We start from the raw sequence: 23,615 nt of genomic DNA on the forward strand, positions 1-23,615 counted from the left end.
TGCATTGTCAGCTCCTGGAACATACTGCTTATTTTTTTAATTAGGCTTAACTTCCTTTCAATAGCTCAAGAGCTCAAACTAATCAAAACCACATCTACGTTGTTGATTTCTATTCACACAGTGCTTTGAATTTGAGAGAAATGTAGTTGTGCAACTTTATCTCTCCCATCACAGGATCTAGGTATTCTTTAAAATCTATAGGTCATGGTCATGGTACAAGTCCAGCCCATTCAAAATTCTCATGCACACATAAAATGCCCTACACAACACACAACCAAGATACCAGAACAGCCGCTTACACTTTCACCAACCCACCAGACAACCATGCTCTGCCTCACTCTCACTAATCCACATTCCTGCATCTGCAAAAGCAAAACTGGAGGCCCCTTATTCTCCCACATAGCACCCAAGACACGGAACGACCTTCCTCAACACATCAGAGCCTCCTTCTGACTTCCTGAATTCCTCAAGATGCTGAAGACCTGGTTCTTCAGATAAACACCTCGAGGACCACAAACCTACATACTGGCCCAAACGCTTGGATACCCCTTCGGGTGATTAGAGCACTACATAGATCAATATAACATAACGTGGTGAGCTTCTGTGGCCTAAGTGACTCCCTTACATTCTACACTCAGCTCTCCCTTGTGTGAGGCAGTATAGGATGAGATACTAAGAATGTAGCAGTATTCAAATAGAAGATATAAGGAAAGAGATGCAAAAATAAGAAGAAAAGCTCAAAATGGGGGAAAGTTGAACAGACAGAAGAGAAAAAGAGCGAGAGGTGTTAGAAATTGATCTGCTTAGTGTATTTTTCACTATAATTCTTTGTTTCGAACTTCTGGGTTCTTGACATCTTGTGTTGAAAGAGACCTGTTGAAACACTCCTAAACACATATTTGGTGGTAAAACTGGACACCTTTTTTTAAATGCAGCCTCTAAAATTTTAACATTGATTTGACTGCTTCTCAGAGCCTCACACTTCCACTGGACATAGTAAGATATCAGTACCGTATTGTAAGGCAACACCACCCTGCCTGTTCCATTTGGGTAAGTTAGAAATTGTAGCGCATTATATTTTTTCCACACTTCATAGTATAAGTCATGAATCTTAGAGTGATTTCTTGATCCCTAACAGTTGTGCTGCAGTACTCCTGTTTCATAAGGATAAAATACAATAAAATAGAATATCATATTGGCCTGAAAAATAACAAGAGATGAAATATTTTCTGTAGGTCATTAGTCAACTGTTGTTATTGTAGTGCTTATGAGATATTGAATGTTGTATAACTGGGCCAGTTTAAAATAATATTTAGCCATTCAATCGTTTGACCATATGACTTCCCATCTGTTCAGGCCTCTTAGCAAAACTCCACCTACACTGTTAGAATCCTTGTATTTGATGGGGAACACTCACAATGCCCAGTAAGAAAGGTTGGAGTGAAAATGCTTGCTGTACTCTAATGTACTAGTGAAAACCTGTGCCATCATTGTTTCAAGAAGGGTTTAGTTCCAGACTCAACCTCCTCTACTCTGTGTAGCATCAGGAGGATGGGCCAGCAGAAGCTTAAATGCCTTTAAAGTAGGCTCAGCTGAACTAGTTTGTGGTAGGTGAAACTGGATAGCAGAAGAGTTTCTCATGAATGCCTCAAGTCATGCAGGACTTTTATTTGAACAAAATTCTCGTATAAGCAAAGTAGCACTGGACATGCTATTAAAACAGGAACTGCATCAGCCTGTAGAACAAACGTGGGAATTTAGACCAATGGAACTTTTTATAGATTGTACTTAGATAACCTAACATATATATAATGCCCTTCTTTTACAAAATCTTGCAAGGAAGGCTAATGGCACTTCAGAACTAGCCAGCAAGAAGCAAGAGGAAGACTTTGACTCCCAATAGCTAGAAGCAACCCTGCTTGTCTGAGGAACACTGGAAGAACTAGTCCTACCTCTTCCTGAATTGCTCTTACCCTGACATGATTTCCAAAATATAGAGAATAGATGTTCTAAGGTCGTGCACAGAGTGATGGGGACCAACCCTGATTAGGGCAGATGCCTCATTGCCAGACATACTTGGCCTTAGAGTGCCCAAAGTCCAGAAAGTCCAATATCAGAAGAGGCGCCTGCCAGTTCAGATAATCACTGTTACCTAGAGTGCACACAGAAAATTGTGCACCAGTTTTGGGGAGCCTCTTTCAACTTATTGAAACAGGATTTGGACCTCCACTGTAATGTAGGTAAGTATTGTAAGACATGTGCTATTGTTACTTAAACTATGTGTTGACTTTTAAATTCACTAGGGTATGCACTGCCATTATAAGGGAAAGGGGTGGACACAATCTGTGTCACGTTGTGCTACTACACTGAGCTGGCCAGTCCTTACTCCCTCACTTTAACACAGTAGTAATTCATGTATTGTACATTACGGGGGACTTGCCATGAGAGACTCAAATAGGCGACGGTAGATTTGGGATTCACCAAAAATACCATGCTGTTATTCACAAAATTAAATCAACTGAAGAGGTCTGTGTTAAATATTGGAAAAGTTGACTAAAGAAGAAAATGCTCGTTTTGGGGACATTATGGTCCCATATATTATATTAGTGTTTGGAAAAATTATAGTAACAAAAGCCAAAAGTAGACGGAAAACACTATTTGCATTATTTGCACGTAACAGTTCATTTCTTATGTTCTTAAGTAACCCCTGAGAACTACTTTCATGTGTATCAATCACAATCCAGTCATGAACTTCTACAGTTTATCTTCAATGCCAAAATATGTTTATCCTTAACTCAGACCGCTACACAAAAAGTGATACGGGAATCCAAACCACAAAATGAGGCTGCTAACTGTTTGAAAAATTTAATTGAGCAAAGTCACATCACAACTTGTGAACCAAATGCCTGTAATGAAGAGCAAAGCTGATGCAATCAGTACCCTGTCCAGACTATTCCCATGAAGGTTCTGAGTACGAGGAGGCAGTGTGATACCTTATAGCTTGCACCCAATTGGTTTCACCTGTCTTTTGGTAACAGCTGGTTACAACAATGAGTTCACAGTTGAAAGGGAAACCATGGGGCCAGTCAATCCCATTGGGCTCAATGGCAGATGCAGGACAAAGTCATACTCCCATTTTTAGGATTAGGGTTCAAATGGTGATTCCAACAGCAATAGTTAGTATATCATAAATCACAGGGCTATGAATCCTATGTTACAGGACTCAACCTGACCAGCCTCATCCAACAACAAACACCCAGGTGTCTAAGGTGAAAGGGGGGAAATCTTGGAGCTCGTTTTGGAAACAGGAATGGTTGATACTGGCTTCTACAAAATCAAGATAGGGTTGATTGATCTTCCTCCAGCTATTCTCCTGTGCATCATTAGGTCAATTGTAGAGGTGCTCACTAATAGCCAGTGGGTCAGGTGTTCAAAGAACAGACTGAGTTGGAGATGTGGGCTTGCTATCAGGTGCAATTGTTCAGTATCTCGGGCACACACTGAATTTTCTCGGGATCTGATGTTTTTGAGATTCTTCAGATTTGGTCATAGTCCACTGGGCTGCAGGACCCTGCGGATCCTGGACAGCCTTTCACATGGAATTGTCTTCCATTCGGGTCTCAGTCAGCTAGGCCTACGTCTGGTCTGCAAGATCAGTGAATAGTCCTCGGCAATATGGGCCGTACAGCTCATTTTTTCCAAGTAGGACACAAAAGAGGAACTTTACATCATGATACAACACCTCTTATCAGTTAGCACTGCAAAGCTTCTTTTGTCATGACAGACAATGTTGATAATAAAAAAGGGCGGGATTCATATGATGTACATTTAAGTAAGATGCTTTTAACTCGATTAGACCAAAGGCTAAGTAAGCAGTGAAGTTTCCTGATATTATTTATAGAATTCAAGAATTAATGTTCACATCTTTATTTTTTTGGCAAATGGGTATCTAAGATGAACTCCGATTCACCAATGACAGATAAATGGTCAGTGAAGTGCTATACTAGTGGACCTATCAGTTTCCTGTTTCGAAGGAAAGAGAATTTTCTTGTTTAAGAACTATGGGCCACATGCATCAAAGTAGGGAATTGTGAATCCTTAATAGCGATTATTAAGGAATCGCAATTAGGGCGTCGGCATTACCTATGCATGTAGGTTTTGAATTTTTTTTTGTGATTCCTACATATTCCTTAATAGCGAATCTTTAATAGCGAATTGTAAGGGAATGCCTTCCAATGCATTCCTATGGGCCTAAGGGTCCATAGCAATGAATGGGAAGGCATTCACAATTTGCGAGTACAAAATAGGTACTTGCAATTGCGAATGCAATTTCAAGGGTGATGGGGGCCAAAAGGCCACCCTGTTGTACAACCAAAACAGGTAAGTGTGCACATGTGGCGCACACATAAAGGCATGTGTGTGCGCCACGTGGCACTTAGAAAAATGCAAAAAAGTGAATTTTTCTAAGGATTTGCAAGTGACCACCAACTTCAACTTGGTAGAAAATTGTGATTCCTTAATGCAGAGTCGCAATTTCTTCTTGCTTCCTGCATTGCATCCAGGAAATGGCAATTTGTGATTCCCTAAATGCATTCGCAAAATAGGTCATCGCAAAATTCCCTATTTGCTTTGGGCTTGATGCATCCCAAATGGAAAAATAGCGGTTGAACCGGTCTATGAATCAGCCCGTTTGTGTCCGGTATTTTGCTTGATGCATGTGGCCCGATAGCCTTTGTGCAAGATATATTTATGCATTATACACAAATTCTCAGCAGTCAATACTAAGCTTCACCTCAAGATATGACTGGTCTGGTCCCATTTTGTCTCACATTAAAGACTGCTTTCTGGTGTTCTGTACCTCATGGAGCTTTTAAAGATGATTTCTAACCTTCCCAAAATGTAGGAGTAGCCATATTCCCTCTGAAGTTGACCATGACCCCCAACTCAAAAGTGGAGCAGATTAAGTATTATTCTCTTTAATCTGTTACAATCTGTCTCTATAAATAATGTTCCCTCTGTATTCTGCCATACTGTGGCAGATGTACTATTTCTGCTTTCTGGGCTAAACCTACAAACTCACAATCAACACCATTCTGCATTTATCAATACTGATTCTATGTGAATACATTTATGTAATTCTGAAATTAACTCTGCTCATTGCAAAATAAATGATTCATAACTCTTTAAAAGGAATGCTGCAAAAATAAGCAAAAGACATGAAGCTAAGCCCATCTGTCTCCTATTTAGGAACAAGTGCCATTGAGAATTGGTTAAGCAAAATGTGATTGTAGCTAAATCTCAGGCTGAATATGGTAAAGATGGTGGTCATCCCAAGGTAATCATTGGTTCCACTCTGTTTGGCGAAAGGACCCACCCTCTATAATACTAACATGAAACTTGTGGGATCCACACACATTCCAGTAAAATCAGACTTCTACCTAATGGTAGGGGTGGCAGGGTGGGGGTCATCAATAGGGCCTCCTGCCAAATTGGGACCATTGATATGGATCCGATTAATGGGGTGGAGCTACTTGGCCTGGCTATAAAAATGCTTCTGGGCTTATCTTTACTGGAGTAATCTGTAATAGACCCCCTGGGGTTTTTACTTCTCAACAACAACAATCGTGGTTAACCACTCTCACCAACATGGCAGCCACTGACAATAAACTAATAGTCCTAGGGGACTTTAATCTTTGGCTAAATGGTTCCCTTGATGCGGTGTTTCTTAATCTACTCCACTCATGCCAAGGCCTGGGCCTTTTTCAGCATATTTTGGGTGCTACGCATAAGGGGGGGTCATAGCCTTGACCTTCTCTTCTCGGGTCCTCATTTGCTGCACATGGGGGAAATCTCGCCCATGGACTGGACAGACCACTTCCTAATTACATTTTATGTTAATTTTTATGTTGCCCAGACCCGGCCTGCATGTACCACCACTGAAATTCGGTGTAGGGACTGGAAGGCCTTGCGCGACTGAGATCCTCAGATCGGATGTTTAAGGTCGGAGACTGCTTTTCCTGGGACAAACAGGTCGACAAGAATTTTGCCTCGTTGTGCCTCAGGATTACTACGACGGTAGACTCTCATGCCCCTTTAAGAAAACTTAGTCGTAAGAGCAGACCCTCCGCCCCTTGGTTTACTGATACTCTGAAATCCACTAAATTAGCATGTAAACAGGCAGAGAGGAAATGGAGGCGGGGCTACAAGGATTCAGACAGGCTGCTTTGGAAGCTCAAAATTACTGAGTATAAGACCTTGATTCATAAATCCAAAGCAGAGTACTTTTGCTCCACGATTTGCAATGCTTCTAACAGTTCTAGGAGCATTTTTAACATTCTGAACAGCCTCACCAGTCCCGATTGTTTCAAGAACTCGATACCCCCTTCGCAGGAGCTCTGTGAGAACTTGGCTAATTTCTTCAGAGAGAAAATTGAAATAATTATCAACGATCTCAAAATTCCCACTGATTCCAGCTGCTCCCATGCTCTGGGAGATCAGGCCCTGGAGGGCGGGGATAATGGCCCCTGTTGGCAGCCTGCGGATCAATTATCAGAGGTTCTGCCCCTTGGGGAGGAGGACTTCAGTAGGCTGGCACGGGGCATTTCCTCTGGCTCGCCCTTGGACCCGGCCCCGCACAAGATCTGGAAAGAGTATGAGGGGGAATTATTTCCTGCGCTTCGACTGATCTGCAACCAGTCTTTGGCCAGCGGTGTGGTATCCGCTCGCTGGAAACAAGCTCTGGTATCCCCACTGCTGAAAAAAGCATCATTGGATACAGAATGCTCTAAGAATTACAGACCAATCTCCTTGCTACCTTTTCCTGCAAAGGTTGTCGAACGCAGGGTCAGTGTGGCACTTTCTAAACATCTGGAGCAATATCAGCAGCTTGAGGAACTGCAATTCCTCTTTCGCCCGGCCCATGGGACGGAGACAGCTCTGGTCACTGCCATGGATGAGCTTCGAATGCGTGCAGACAGAGGTCAGGCAGCAGCTTTGATCCTGCTCAACCTGTCTGCCGCATTTGATACCGTCAACCATGTGACCCTCCTGAGTAGACTACGCGAGGCCGGGGTGAGAGGCTGTGCCCTATGCTGGTTTCGGTCCTTTCTGGAGGATAGACAGCAGGCTGTGTCCCTGCCCCCTTTTCAATCTGCGTTCTTCCCTGTGCCGCACGGGGTCCCTCAGGGTTCGGCAATCAGCCCCATTCTGTTCAATTTTTATTTAAAACCTTTGATATCTTTGATCAAATCATATAAGTTAAATACGATCAATTTTGCGGACGACACTCAACTGATCCTCTCCTTTGAGGGTGAGGACTCGACACCGATGGAGGTGTTTCATGAGTGTCTGCGGGATATTGCCGGCTGGCTACAGGACAACTCCCTCCAATTTAACGCCGGCAAAACTGAGGTGCTTTTCCTTGCGGGGAACAGGGTCCCGTGTCCCTTTCCTGACAATTTCTAGCCTCCTGAAACATTGACTAAGGTTTTGCCAGTTAAAACTGTGCGTAACCTTGGCATTATGTTAGACAACAAGATGACCATGGAGGCTCAGGTTGCGAATACCGTGTCTTGCTGCTTTGCCCTGATTAGGTCCCTTCGCAAGATTATGCCACTATTACCGACCCACGCTCGTGCTTTGGTGGCCAGATTTACAATCTTGAGCAGACTCGACTATTGTAATGCCCTCCAACTTGAGTCCCCCAGCTTTCTGTTAGATAGACTGCAAAGAATTCAATCAGCGGCTGCTAAAATGGCCTTGGGTTGGCCTAGAAGAGCATCTGCATCGGCAGCTCTGGCTGAACTCCACTGGCTTCCCCTCAGGCAGAGAGTACAATTTAAGTCTCTCTGCCTTGTGTTTAAAGCCCTTCATGGACTAGGCCCTAGATCATTGCAATCTAAATTTGCCTGGTACACCCCCACCAGGGCGCTTCGTTCTTCCTCTGCCCGGCTGGTGAGAATCCCTAGATTCAAGAAAGTCAGGGCAGGAGGAAGATCCTTTAGGGTGGCTGCGGCCAAACTCTGGAACAGTCTACCTCGGGAGATAAGACAAGTTGACAAACTCCTCCCGTTTAGAAAATGTGTGAAGACCTGGCTGTTCCCCATTGGCTGAGTTCTTTCTTTCTTTCCTGACTCCTCTCTTCCTCACTTCTCATGGAGCATCAGCGCCAGGATGCCTGCAAGGCGACAGTGCGCTCTATAAGACTTATAAATAAATAAATAAATAAATACATTTTACAATAAAGGGAAAATTCCTATCCTGGAACTTAATTACACCAATGATAACCTATTTCCTGATTTTACTTTTTTTTTTTAAATGTGTTTTTTATTGCAGAACTGATACACGGCCATTCAGCCCACAACCCGGAGATCGGGCGGCAAATTGTAAGCGACATAAATATACTGGCCCAACAAGAAGCCGGATGTAGATAGTCTTTACTCTGCGGCTCAGCCCTGCTTTTACTTTTGTTGTAAATAAGGAAAACCTGAAAAGGAACAATCCAAGAAAACAGCCCCCCTCCTCCCCCTCCCCTAGTGCAGCAAAGTCCACCCAACAATTCGAAGGCAAGACAGCATAGACATAGGATCAAATGTTCGTGGGGTAATCAGTATATGTTGTCCGCCCACCAAACCCCCCCCCCGCCATCGGTGCAGTAGCAGTTCATCTGTGAGCTTGTAGGAGGAAACTATCCACAGTGTGTAGGAATATATAAGAAATCTATCGCATTACAGAGACGTAGGAAGTTCAGTGGCGTCACTGTCCCTGTCGCTAGAGGAATTGAGATCGCGCAGGGCTTGTACTAATGTTTCCCATGCCTGTGCAGAGTCCAGTGCTTTTTCATTCTGCTGCCGCATCGCCAGTTGGAAAGGCAGGGTGCTCTCCCCTTCCGCCTATTTGAGTAATTCAGTGCGCCATTTAGTGCCCGTCGGACCAACTTGTGCCTTCCAGCGCCGCGTTATTTCCCGTTTTGCCAGGATTAGTCCCATGTCGATAAACTTGCTAGTCACCCGAGTCTTGGGGGTATGCGGGAACCAGTGCAGAAGCGCGACTGCGATGTCAAACTGGAGGGTTTGCCCCGTCACCTCTTTGAGGGTGTCCCTCACCATCGTCCAGTAAGAGGACAAGGCAGAGCAAGACCATAACATGTGGGCCAGGTCCGCTCCGATTGTCCGGCATCTCGGACAAGCCGCAATGTCAGAGGCAAAGTACTGCCGTATCTTCTCCGGGGTAAGATATGCACGGTGCAGAATGTAAAAGTGGACAAATTGAAACCTAGCGTTGCGCATGCTCTTCCAGGCTCGGCGCATCAGCTGAACCCATGTGGCCTCCGGAATGTGCCTCCCTATGTCCGTCTCCCATTTGACCTTAAGCGCCTCCAGTGGAGTCATCTGCTCCTGGGTCATCCTAGTGTATAAGCACGTTACGGCTTTGACCGTTCCGGCTGCCATCATCACATATTGGCATGTCAAGGACAACGGCGGTTCCTCAAGGCCGGTCCGCCAATGTGTTTGCAGCGCTCTCGTGACCGCCGCGTGCAGTAGGAAGTCACCTCGGGAGATGTCGAAGCGGTCCAATAGTGTCTGGAAGGGTAAGAGTACTCCATCCTCATATAGGTCACCCATGACCTGTATACCCGCTTCCTCCCAGGTACGCAATTGGGACCAATCGCTGCCGTGGGGGAGCGCAGTAAGCATTCCCAGTGGGATCTCGGGGGCGTACAAGTGGCCTATTCCCAGCTGGCGCTGAGCACGATTCCAGCACATTCTAATAGTGCGTTCCTCCTGCGTAAGGTCCCTCACTGCTATCTTCTGCCGCAACGCGATGTAAGAGAGAACGTGTCGGGGAACACCTAGGCCTCTCTCCTCCTCCGGTCCTCGGAATTCCCTCGCCACCTCCTGAGTGTAAATCTGTAGTTGGGCAGCTAGGTAGTATGTCTCAAAATCTGGGACTGCCAATCCCCCCTCCGCTTTTGGCCTCATAAGGGTCTGAAGCGCCACCCTGCGGCGGCCTGATCCCCAGAGGAATGCAACTATGAGTGATTTTAAGTTCCTGAATTCAGCTGGTGGAATCCATATCGGTAACGTTCTGAAATAATAAAGGAGTCGGGGAAGCGCCACCATCTTGAGCAGCGCTATTCGTCCCGCTACCGACAGCGATAGAGTAGCCCAGAATGACATGCTGCCCTTCAGTGCCCGAACGCAACGAGAGATGTTGCCCTCTAGGACAGCAGCGGGGGAGTGGTAAATATAGACTCACAGATATTTAAAACAACTGGGCGCCCAACGAATCGCCCTAGTCGTGTCAGGCTGGGGTTCTCCATTACGAACCGGGAACAAGCAAGTCTTCGACCAGTTCACCCTTAGACCCGACAACGCACCAAAAGACGTGAGTACTGCATCGGCGGCTGCCAGTGCCTCCCCAGCATCTTCCTGGAACAACAGCAGGTCATCAGCATAAAGGGAAATGAACTGTTGCCCCAATATGGTGCTCAGTCCTCTGTAGTGGGCCCCGGTGCGAAGCGATAGTGCCAGGGGCTCCACTGCCAGTGCGAACAGTAGAGGAGACAGTGAACAACCCTGTCTCGTGCCGCGCTCCACCGAGTATTGCCGGGAGATCAGCGGACCCGATCTCACTCTCGCCACCGCCGAGGCATAGAGCACCGCGGTCCAGCGCAAGAAACCTTCCCCCAATCCAAACGAACCAAGCACTTTATGGAGGTAGTCCCATTCCAAGCTGTCAAAAGCCTTCTCCAGGTCGATCGATAGAATCATGGGCTGGGAAGCCTCCTCATGGCTATCTTCAAGCAGGCAAAGCAGACGACGGATGTTCATGGTGGTGTTACGCTTGGGGATAAACCCCGCTTGGTCTCTGTGTACCAAGGAGCCCATGTGCCCCAACAATCTCAACGCTAGGATGCTGCTTAGTATCTTATAATCTACTGTGAGCATCGATAGCGGCCTATAGGATGCCGGATCACTGGCCTCCCTATCTGGTTTAAGCAGGGGTACCACTAGGACCTCGCGCATCGAGCTCGGTAGGTATCCCAGGTGCTTCGCCTCCTTGTAGATCAGCAGCAGGCGCGTGGCTAGGAGGTCCATGTAGGTAGCGTAAAACTCAACCGGGAGTCCATCGAGACCCGGAGTTTTGTTACGTGCCATCCGCTTGATGGCACTGCGGATCTCCCCCAGCTCCACCTCTCGCCCCAACGCCTTGGCGTGTTCGGGCTCCAGGGTAAGGATATGCAGATCCCGCAGGAAAGTGTTGATGGGGTCAGCATCCCTGTCCGCCCTACTCTGATACAATTCCCCATAGTAGTTCGTGAGGCAGTCCAGGATCTCCGGCTGGGTGTAGACCTCCACTCCCACTGCGTCGCGCATGGCTACCGTGGGAGAGGTTCGTCTCGTGGGGTTAGACAGCCAGGCCAAGAGCGCTCCCGATTTGTCACCCTCCGCGAGCGATCTAGTGAGATAGGCCTTGTAATCAAAACTGCGCAGCCTTTCAACCTCCACTGCTACCGCCTCCCTCGCGGCCGCTACCCGCTCCTGGAGCTCCGGTCTGCCGGGGCGTTTTAGCTCCAGCTCTCGAAGAGTCTGGTCTGCTTTGTCAAGGTCCTCTAAGAGGACTCGGCGTATCCCCACTTTCTTAGCTATGCAGTAGCCCCTCATAACCACCTTGAAGGCGTCCCACTCGGTGGCCCTAGTCGCAGTTGTACCCTCATTTTCCGCGAAGTAGGTAGTAATCCTGTCCTCCAGTTCAGTCCGAAATACCTGGTCCTCTAACAGCTCAGGCCGCAACCTCCATGTTGGGACGCATGGGGCGCCCGGGAGCCACCTAAGGTCAGCCAGCAGAGGGTTGTGGTCGGAGATAGTCCTTGTTAAATACTCGGATCTCACAGCCGCGGACACCAGGTCCACCGACCCCAACAGAGCATCCAGCCGCACATGCAGCTCGTGCAGTCCAGAGAAGTGGGAGTAGTCCCGGGCGTATGGGTGTTGGGCTCGCCATATGTCTGTCAGTCCCCATTTAGTCTGCCAGTCCAATCTACCCTTGGCCACTCAGTACGTAGGCGAATTCACAAGGGGAGGATGAGATCTATCGAGATCCACATCCACCACCGAATTGAAGTCGCCCCCAATCAGAAGCGGCCCCGTCAGGTAATGGGCCAGTGATCCCGAGAGCATCGCGAAGAAGGCTAGTTGGTCCACATTGGGCGCATAAATGCTACAAATGTTCAGCTCCCTCCCCCCTAATTTACCCGCAATAGCGACAAACCTCCCTTCTGGGTCAACCGTGTGTTTCGTCACCTGTAGGGGAACCCCAACCCGCACCCAAATCAGCGCGCCCCTAGCATAAGCCGAGTATGTGGTGGAGATTTGTCCCCTCCATCTACGCTGTAGGGCCAAACCCTCCGTCTTCGTGAGGTGCGTTTCCTGTAACAGCGCAATCTGAACACCCCTACGCTTGAGGTAAGCGTGTACTTTGTGACGCCTAGACATAGTGTGCAGCCCGCGTACATTCCAAGTAATGCATTTTAGATTAGATATTTCAGCCATTGTCCCATTGCGTTTCGGTGTGTGTCCCCCCAACTCGCTCGAACAGGATAAGATACAATAATCGCTCTGCACCGATGACATCTCCCCCCTTTAACCAGAACAATTGAACCCCCAACCATGACTTCACCCCCCTCCCCCCCAGAACAGGACCTAGAGATTGCCCCCCAGTTCCCATCCAAACCGTGTTCAAGAACTAGAGAACTAACCTGACGGTAGCCACCGCAGGTATGCCTTAGGGGCAAAGGAGGGGCCAAGCACCGACCGGAGGGCCCTCCCGCACTCAGGCCACCTAGTAGCAATCAAGCCATAAGGTACATGCGCAAATCCTGGGCTTGTCCCCAACCCATGTATCAACCAATTGTCCAACAGTCTCATCCGGGGTTTTAACTCTACGTAGCACAGCTCTCCCAACCCCGCCAGGAATGACTCACCCAAGCTCACCCTCGGCCATCAAGCAGTTCTTCCGCTGTATTTGGGGTGACCACAGGGAGGGTCACACTATCAGCCTGAGAGTCCTCCGTGTCTGAGTGTTCTCCACCACCTCCAGGCTCCCGTTCTTCGGTCACTGGTCCTCCCTGAGAACCCGATATGCTGGATAACATCTCGAGCACTCCACGCCGTTCCGTCGTAGTCACCACATTCGAAGGACGGCCAAAACCACCCCGACGATTGCGGACCCTCTTAGATCTCCGTTGCAGTCCAAACTCCGAAACAGCTTGGAAAGAAGAACCAGGTCCATCCCTGCCAGCCCTATATAGTTCCAGCCACCTACACGCCTCATCAGGGGTGTCAAAGAATTTGGTCTTGCCATCAAGGATGATGCGGAGCCTCGCTGGGAAGAGCAATGAATATTGAATACTCTCGTTGCGCAGTTCGCGTTTAATTGCCAAGAAGGAGGACCGCTGGCGCTGAGTCTCATAGGTGTAATCCGGGAAAATATTCACCCTGCTGTTGTCCACCTGGTACGGCCCGTTCCTTCTGGCGTTATTGAGGAGCAGGTCCCTGTCGCGGAAATGCAACAATCTTGCCACCACGGCGGGCGTCCCTGTTGAGGCGGCCTGGACGGAACTCTCTGCGCCCGCTCCAGAGTGTAGAAGGAGGAAAGCCCCTCGGGCGCCACTTCCGTCTTGAGCCAGTTTTCTAGATAGGTCACCATGTCGCCATCTTCAACTTTTTCCGGTAGGCCCACTACGCGGATGTTGTTCCTCCTGTTGCGCCCCTCTGTGTCCTCCGCCCTCCTCTCCAGAGCATCTATTCGAGTCAGTGCATCTTTCATGACGACAGCCAATGTCTTTTGCGCCGGTTCTAAGGTTCCAACCGAGTCCTCTACTTCCTTGACCCTGTCCGAGAGCTTGCCATGTTCAGCCCTGAGTAAGCCCAGGCCCGTCACCACCTGGGCAATGTCTTGTTGGAGTGCTGACCTCGTATCCGTTATGGCCGCCAAGATCTTGTCCGATTGCCGCTGAAGATGCGGGTCAGTGGGCATCTCTGGGTCAAGCTGGTCACCCTTGTCCGATAGTTCCATGTCGGAGGTGGCCTGCGCATTCCCCTTAGCGCCCCTCGGTTTACCCATGGCGGTCCCAAGTACCAGTCGCGAGACAGACTGGTATCTCAAGAAGTGGCGTCGCCCAGTACTCGGTCAGCTCCCCGCCGGCTCACGTCCCAGGACCAACACCAGCGCGAACCTCCAGCCAGCGCCTACGCAGCAGCCAGGACCAACACGGCCTTTCTCTGGCTCAGGTCGAGCAATCAATGGGCAACCCGTTCGGGTCTCATCATTCAGGATAGGGGGCCCACCAGCAATCAGCTTCTACAGGGACGCCAAGAGTGAAGCCACCTCTATGTCCACGTGGCTCAGGGCTTTCTGTATCCGTGTATATAACTGTCTCCTCTACGTCCAGCCATGCAGGGGTCAGAACCTCGCCCCCATCAAGGTAAGATGCAGCCGTGAATGGGAGACGGGCTCCTCTCAGGACTCCCTTCGCCGCCAGGCACCACCTCCGCCTCAAGCCACCTCCGCCGCCATCTTAGATCTCGGGCCACCCTCTCCAGCCCCGCCGGTCCACGTGCTCTCGGCGATCAGCTCGAGCCCTCCACTGTCTCTCTCACCGCACTCCAGCCCAGGTTCTTTAGCGGGCACAGGGTTTCAGGCCGCGGGAGCGGAGCCCTCCCAAGCCCGGCGGGGATGCAGTAGGGTTTTCCCAGCTCCTCCGTCCCGTAGTGCCCCGGGGGTCTCGCCGGTCGGCCACCGCAATCGGTGATGTCCCCAGAGCGCTCGGGGCCGTCAGCAATCCAGGCGGCCGGCTCCCGTTCTGCCCCGCAAGGAACGGGGAGCGGAGAGCAGGATTCCCCCGGATCTTCGACCCGCGAGGGCCGCCGGGCACTCTAATACCTCCGGGCCAGAGCGGGCGCCATGATGGAATTGGCGCCGCTCGCTCCACGACCGCTCAATCAGGCTCCGCTCCTTCTCCTCTCGCATCGCCGCAGCTCTCCGGTCGCGGCACTCCGCTCAGTGCCCCCACTCCGTCTCCCGGTGTAGGATCGGGGAGCCCCTGGAGCCGGTTAGGCAGGATTAATGCGGCTCGATCGCGGAGCCAAGCGCTCAGGCGACCTCCGCCATCGGCGCCTTAGCCACACCCCTTCCTGATTTTACTTATCACAGAATTCTCTTCTTCCTTTTACAATACTGTGACCTACCTAACTGTGCTTGACATAGTCCATACTGACACCCGACTAGCTGTGACGGTGAAAGCCCGAGTGACCTCACTTTATAGCACTTTAATTCAAGTCACTGTGAATGTGTCCTCCATCAGAAACATGCCTATGACACCTTTGCAATAGGTAATACATCATCTTCCATGATGATTACATTGTTCCTTCTCTCCTTCTTCCTGGCTATTAGAACTGAACACAAATAAAGAGTCCCATTCTGACACATATTTCACATTCCTTGTTAGTGTTTGGACATATGATACACCATGGAAGGTGACCGGTACTGCTAAACCATTTCTTTCTAGCCTTATTATGGATATTGCCTAAGGGGTTGAAGACCTGCTCAAGCAGCAACCACAGTCCTTATAATGGTGAACCACAAAACTCACCAAATTAAGGCACTCCTCAGACAGCAGGGCAACGCTCTAGTAGCAGTAGGGCAGTCTTCCGGTAGCAGGGCACTCCTCTTTCCATAATGTTCATAGGTCCAGGAGTATGCTGAAGAGTGAACAGAAAGCCCAATATTTATACCTGGTGCCAGGGTATGTTTAAGGAGGAATATCCTGTCCTACCACACATCTTCCCTTCCCCGGTAAATGCTCCCAGAATTCTGGGGTGGCAAAAGGCTAGTAATGGGTTCCTTTTTTGTACCATAAAGGCAAGCTATTTGAAGAGCAAGTGGGACAGTGTACAGCTTCAATGCTCGCACTTCTGGCAGGATGGCTCATCCTGTTCAAACCTAAACCCATTGTGTGTCACTCTTCGTCAGGAAAACACAGACTTCGACAGCACAGCCATTCACAGTATTGTGACCCAGGATACTGGCAGAATGCACAAATGGTTAGGACAAGAAAAAAACTGTGCTCTAAAAGCAAAAAGAAAAGAAGAAATGATGGATGGAATGCTGAATAAATCAAAAATTCAGGCCATCATGTTTTGCTCACCACGCCACCCCAGTTTGGACCCATCAATATGCAAATCAGTTCTGACCCTACTCCCCATAGGAACAGTCCAGCCTGAACTGCCAGGCCATGTCCTCCGAGGACCAGAAACAAGCATGGTGAAGCTTAAATATTAATACAAAGCACAAACTCCATCAGGCTCACATGTAGATTATTTACTATACCTGTACACGGGGACAGCTGGCTTGGTAACCAAGTGTCCAAATTACTGAAGGCAAGCACAGTCTTTTACGTCTTCAAAAAACAAAAAAAGGTGTTTTGGTACATGTCCAATAAAATTACTAGTACAACAAAATTTGTTCTGAATTATGAACTAATACACCATGTGATTCAACATCAGACAGTACAGGCTTGCACATTTATTAGATACAGGGCCAATCAGAAGAAGCTAATAGTGTGTGCCACCTGCATGGTACAGGGTGGTGCTACTCAAATGTCCAGAGTTGGAACAGTGGGGATTTCCCAAGCATAAGAAATGAGGTAACCAATCAGAGGTAGACACTTCGTCTCATATGGTATGGTAACAGTGTCTGTAGCTGACTAGCTAGCTAATGCATGTTGCAAGTAGTGTTCTTGAGCACGCCTTGCATCACAAGCTGTCTAGTTTATCCAGGTATATTACTTTATGCGATATCATTCTATTTCTGCACATATTATTCAGGCTCGTCATCATTGAATTTCACAAATCGTAACCAAAACAAAATTGATTCCACATAAAATAAAACACGATTCCACATCCCGTCCTCTGATCATCACCGATGACATACTGTTCCTAATCCTCCTAGTACTGTCAGTGTTTAGGTCTAGACATTGTATCAATCAATCAATCATAGCCTTTGTATAGCGCGCTACTCACCCGGAAGGGTCTCAAGGCGCTGGTTGAGAGGGGTGCGTTACTGCTCGAACAGCCAGGTCTTGAGTTGCTTCCTGAAGGAGAGATGGTCCTGGGTCAGCCGAAGGTGGATGGGGAGGGAGTTCCAGGTCTTGGCTGCCAGGTAGGAGAAGGATCTTCCTCCGGTGGTGACTCTGCGGATGCGTGGTACGGTGGCTAGGGCGTGGCTGGTCGATTGTACTGGCGGGTGGGCATGTAGAGGGTCGGCATGTAGAGGGTCAGGCGGTCGTTGAGGTACTTGGGGCCCAGGCCGTGGAGAGCCTTGTGTGTGTGGGTGAGGAGCCTGAACGTGATCCTCACACTGCTGCTCTCTTGGGCAGTTATTGCTTATACTGTGTGGCATTATCATGAGTGCCCCTTGGTCAAACTTCGGTAGATACATTATGTGTTTCTATCTGTGGTAGGGTGTGTTGGTCACTGGGGAATCTGGGACACATAGTTGTGCCACTGCTTGCTTGACTATTTCTAAACCCATGAAGGACACCTCCTAGTACTATCCTTAACCAAGAGCTCTGTAATACTGTTTTTTACGACATCTTCTCATTAGGCAGGTGATGAAACTTTCATATATGTGTACCTTCTTCACAGCTATAGATGGTAAGTTGTGATGTTCCCTATTACTCTATGAGTTATTATCTACTGGGCACTGTTGGAGCAGGTGTGCGCAGATACTAGATGACATAATGCATGTACATTTTCATCATCGTTCACTTTCCATTCAACATAGTCCTTTGCCCTCCAAGCATGTTTGCCATTTTAGTTGTACTGCCAATCTGGGGAAAAGTTCAAAGTCTCAGTGTCAGTAAATGTATGTATTTTGTAGCAGGCATCATTTCTATTAACTCTATAGGCACCACAGGCAGTACAATAGCACAGATAACTTTTGGTACCTATAACCATTCCTTTGCGGGCCCTGTAGAGGTGTTAGTTGTAGTGGCCTCAATAAATTGCAAAGAAACCTTTAAAAAATTAACCATTTTCTGTACCTTATTTATTGCATCAGAGGTTACCAGCACTTGAGCAATAGATACTCCAGAACAAAGGTGAGGTGTTCTAGGACGCATGTTCCAACAACATCTTTCAGCCAGAGCTGCAGATGATGAAGGCGATGAAGTCGATGTACCCTGGTCTTTGTCGGTGTTTTAGTAATGGGGCACCTTCTAGGTGTGAGGGCCGGGCACCCAAATGGTCAGCCTTTCATACTTGATAGCTGTAGTAGTTGTCTGGAAGAACAGCTGGGAAGGTAGTGACGATGTTTGATGTGAGCACTGGCAAGGCCCCAGACTCCTGGTTGGAGACCATATCCGGTTAGTGTTACTCAGACAGGAAGATCCTGCAGCACTGGATGATGGGGGTTCAGTTGTTTAACTTCACCTGGAGGGCTTCTCATGGACAACAAAGCTAATGGCAGTGCATCAGATGAGGATAGTTCAGTGGATACACAAATACTCCCTATTTAGTTCTTCCACCCACCATTTCTTCTCTCAACGGCCTCTGCTGCTAGTGGGTGATATGCGCTATGCAATTTCTGTGTGACTCGCAAGCCCTCTTTGCACATTAGCTGTTTCTGTGTCACTGTTCCCAAGGATGTTGTACTTGTGCTGGTGTCCACAAAACTTTTTCATTTCTTGCCTGTCTCTGACCTGTAGGTATACTGTCTTGGATTAGTAGGTCTCAGATGCCTTAATTGCGCAGCCACACCTCCTGGAAAATCTGTGAGTGTGGAGGGGCACAAGTACGCTGCAAGGAGACTTTGTGGTTTGCTCTCTCATCCTTTGTCATCATTGCTATCCATTGTGTATGGCTGTGGGTGTTAGCACTGGCACGAGCAAAATATGTCTCTAGTTCACTGTAATGACTTCAGAAAGATGGAAGCAAATCTTAATCCAATGGTTTAATACGTCTCTTAGCTCTTGAGTGCAGAAAAGGCCATACCTTGATAAAACAACTCATTATCTATGAGAGAAATCAGTTATGTAACTCCTCCCCATTGTGCACACCCCATCTATATCCCATTGCGCTACACGTGTGGTATAACTCATAGCAAAAACAGTGTAATCATTGATGCATTGAACATCGAACATCACTCTTCATTAAATACTTCCTGTCTAATACATGTGGCCAGGATGAGAACAATATTCATTCATCATCATACATTACGAGCATAATTGTTAGCAATGCAAATCACATTTGCTCGATATGAGGGACCCCTAAACTCTGCGTGAGAGACTGGAAGAGGAGCCGGGGGCAAATTCATGTAAATTACTTCTTAATCAAGTAAACCACTATTGTTGTGATTGGAGCATTCTTTCTTCTCTTGTTCATACATGGATTACTTTGAAAGGACAGAATGCATTGAAACATGGCATTAATTTGTGCAAGATAATAAACACTTCGGTAATAGATGCGTCATGCAACAGTTGTAACATAAACGTTTCCAATTATACTGAATAAGAAGATGAAAAAATATCCTTTAAACATTTTTTTGCCATCAATGTGCAAGACCAAAAGCACATATTAGTGCGTAGTCCACCTGACTACTATTGTTTTACCAATGTTCCTTAATTAAAGGAAGACCAAAACTATGTACAATATTTGTCCTCAACAGCAAGGAACACATAAGAATTTCTGTCACAGCAACACAGAATATAAGAAAAAGAATTTGCATAGTGGATGTATTGGCTTCAATCCTTCTTCACATTCACAATCTATACCAAATGCTACACTAGACTAAGAATAGGGAAACCCTATTAAATCGGGGATGCAAGAAAGGTGTTAGCATCATGTCAAATGAACTTTCACATTGAATGTTAAATTTCTCAACTGTAAGCTTAGGGCCCAAAGTCACGCTCACTTGGCAATATGTATCTTAAAAGCATTTTATTTTGCAAAACATATATCATCCTGTAAATATATCTAAAATAAGGATAATTATTCATTTATACTGTGCTCTTATATGTTAATACACTTCATTAAACTAAAACGACAACTGATGACATTCATAAGCATAGTACTATCACACATGGTTCATTCTTTCAAATCCCTGGCGAATGCATTTTAGTGCACCCCCCCCCATTACAATCTAAGCCTATAGAAGAGTAAAGTCAGCAATCCAGATGTCTCTAAAGACGGAAATATCAATATGCACACACACGTATTTGTATCAAAACACACAATAAATGCACCTTCAAAGAAACCAGAATTCTTTCCTCTCACTTCAAAAACATGGTCACAATCACTTTCCGCTTTTTCCACCATCACCAAAACCTCTCTTTGCTCTGTATCCATCTAAGCCCTTGTGTTTCCTTCTCAAAAGTTCATATTTCCACAAGGCTGTCTCCTACTTGAACCAATAATTCTATACTCCACCCACACTATCCAGTCTGAATTACACATTCAACTATTTTCATTTTCATTAACACATTTCAGGCATTTTTATGTTCCATGGAACCACAGAATAGTGAATGCATAGTCAATAGTGACTATTTGGTCTTGAGTGTTACTATGCCTCTGAAATTACCATTAGCCCCAGCCGTCATCCTCCTGCACAACCTGCAGCACTCTCCAGATTTTTCGAGACCACAGCGCCGTCTTCTCCACACGGAACTGGCCATGACAAAAATATGTATTCCGCGACAATGGAGGTCCCCGTCCCTGCCATCACAGGAGGCCTGGCTAACGGCCATGATCAACACGGCCTCACATGAAGGAGTTATCTACAATCTCCAGGACCAATCTGACCTGTTTCTTCAAGTATGGGAACCTTTCTTGCATGCAGGAGACAGCGACAATGAGAACTCTACAAGAGACTGTACGTCCTTGGCTACAGCAGGGACACCGAACACCGATGTACACACGACGAAAGTTCCCACCCCCTTCTTCCTGCATACAGCTTAGACACATATGTAGTAGTACTTGTAGTAGTACTTGTATAGCACACGAATCGACCCATGAGGGTATCTCGGCGCTTGTAATTTTTAAAAGATCTTATGAGGTTGCCGCAAAGGACCCCCACTAGACCCTTGTTGCAGGATTTGGGGTGCCACGCATTGAGAGATTTGGCCAGACTGCGGCCCTTACTGCTGTGGGCCCGCCTATGGCGAACCCCTGAATTGGCAGGGTACGCAGCAGGGCTAGATGAACTGATGAGTATGGATGGCTGGCATAGGTAAGGGAGTTGAAAATGTTGCTGTACGACCTTGGTCTTAAGGAAGCGTGGGAAAATAGAACTGCCCCACCCAAAGCAGAACTCAAGAGAGTTTACTGGTCCTGGGTTCGCACTAGGTGCCTCCTTGATCCTAAACTTGGTAGGCTATCCGAGGAGTTCATGCAACATAAAAGTTCCACTTGCTATGAAAAATATCTAGATGTTATACAAAAACCTCATGACCGAGCCTTGTTCTTTGCATTTAGGGTCGGCTCCCTCCCCACTCGCGATATAACAGCCCGGTGAAAGGCCCCCTATCAGACTACCTATTACTTGCCCAACCTGTGAGGCTATTCCAGAAACAATAGCACACATCTTGTTTGTATGCCCAGCCTATAGAGTGCCAAGGGAATGTTGGCTCAAGCCACTCTGTAGGGAGTTGGGCACTCGTAGTCATCTTGCAGCGCTACGCATTTTAAAATCTGATGCGCGTCCCCTGTTTGCATGTGGCTTAGCCAAATTCCTGAGCTGGGCCTGGAACATCAGAATGAAATTGTTGAAAACTCTCCTGTAATGCTGCTATGTGCTATTTGTATTTGTATTTTAAGGAAACTGTACTTTTTTCTGCTTCATGTTCCTACGAGCCATTTGTTCTTGATTAATTCTATCCATTTTTATCTTATGGAGCACATATTATTATTATTATTATTATTTTAACCCCATTTTTTAACTTTTTAAACATATGGATAATGGTGAACCTTTTTCATATAGTCATTAATAGTGTATTTATTTCTTGTGAACATGTTTTGCATTTTTTACTATGTAGTCTTTTATCCATTACAATTGTAATTTGAAGCTTTTAAGATATGTTTTTATATCGAAATAAAGCTAATATGACTGACTGACTGACTTGAAGTTCAGAAACAAGCTAAATTAGCCCTACAAAAAAACAAAACTACCATGAGAAAAAAGCAGACAAAAAAGGAGAACCCACACAAAAATGGACCACGTAAACTCATACTCAGGTTCATTTGCCCCTTTAGCATCACACAGATAGTGATTCTAGGGCTATGAAATTAAGCTGGCATGAGGAATAGGCAATTCATCCGGTAATTTCATGTATCCCTCCTGAAACCATATCACTCAGATACACGCTCAGATACACCACCCCCTCCTCTATTGGTCAATGGGCTTTTAGAATATGAGGTACAATGCATACATGATTCAAAATGTATCAGAGGACACCTACAGTATTTAATTGCATGGGAAGGGTATTATGCTACTGCAAATTTGTCCAATAGGAGAAAGGTAGCACGGCTGACAAGGTTATGCACAAGTGCCTATGAGGTATGATATAAGTATCAGAGTTCTGTGCACAAAGCGTCCAGAGTGTGCCGTACCAACACTCTACTGCCAAGCAGATCCAAAAGTCACATATAAAAGAACGGTGCACCAGAGAAGATAATCCACAGCATCCAAATCGTTATAAGAGATTCTTTTATTGATTTTCCAATTTTTAAAAAACACAAACTCCTCAGCCAACGCGTTTCGTTCTCTAGGAACTTCGTCAGGGCTATAATATAAGGGAGGAAATTCCCTGTAAGTTCGAGCAAAGTGTAGAAGCTAAAATATTAACTGGTCAGCCACTGAATAAGAGGCAAGTGAAATTCCTTGGCGATATTCAATGTTTACTGTAAGCGAGTCTTATATTTAGTACCAACACAGGAAAACTTCTCCCATCGTATGATAACTTGGGGGATAGTTCAAATGGTGGTCACTCGCTCGCAATCTCCGCATTCGGGAACCAGCTTCAGATGTACATGCCCCTTGGTTACAAAAGACAGTTCCATGTACGTCAACCAGATAAACCACGCTTAGTGGGGTGTTCTTTGAGAGGGGCGACTGTAACGATTCTGGCACTCATGACCCTAAGTAATCAGGACTCAGAACACTAGTAAGTGTATTACATCATATGTAGTACATAGCGTGAGACATATGTGGGTGACAGGACACATTCAGTTAATTATTTTATTTTAAATTCCTGTACACGTCATATTGTATTGGCATATTGCACTGTGTACTGAAAGCACATGAGTGCGGAGAAGGTCATACTGTGTTCTGAAAGCAGGTGATCAGAGCAGATGATCAAGAAACATGTCAAGAATGATTAGAAACCTTTAAATGCCTTTTCAAGTTGCCTATCAGGGAAACGCCCATTACTCGTGTCAAGCATGAATATTCTTGTCAGGATCCGAACATTTGTGGGTCGCTGATCGGCATCTGCAAGAACTCAAGCCACCGGAAACTACAGTTCCCGGCATGCTCGGGGAGGACGTTGCGTGCTTGAC

The 23,615-nt window shown here is 46.8% G+C and overlaps 1 protein-coding gene across 1 annotated transcript in view; it reads left to right on the forward strand.

The window, feature by feature from the left end:
* LOC144781130 (uncharacterized) overlaps positions 1–23,615 on the forward strand; it is a 290,550-nt gene that overhangs the window by 81,375 nt on the left and 185,560 nt on the right. The window lies entirely within an intron of this gene.

This window comes from Lissotriton helveticus, chromosome 9 (genome assembly GCF_964261635.1).
Source record: "Lissotriton helveticus chromosome 9, aLisHel1.1, whole genome shotgun sequence".
In the NCBI taxonomy this organism is placed as follows: Eukaryota; Metazoa; Chordata; class Amphibia; order Caudata; family Salamandridae; genus Lissotriton; species Lissotriton helveticus.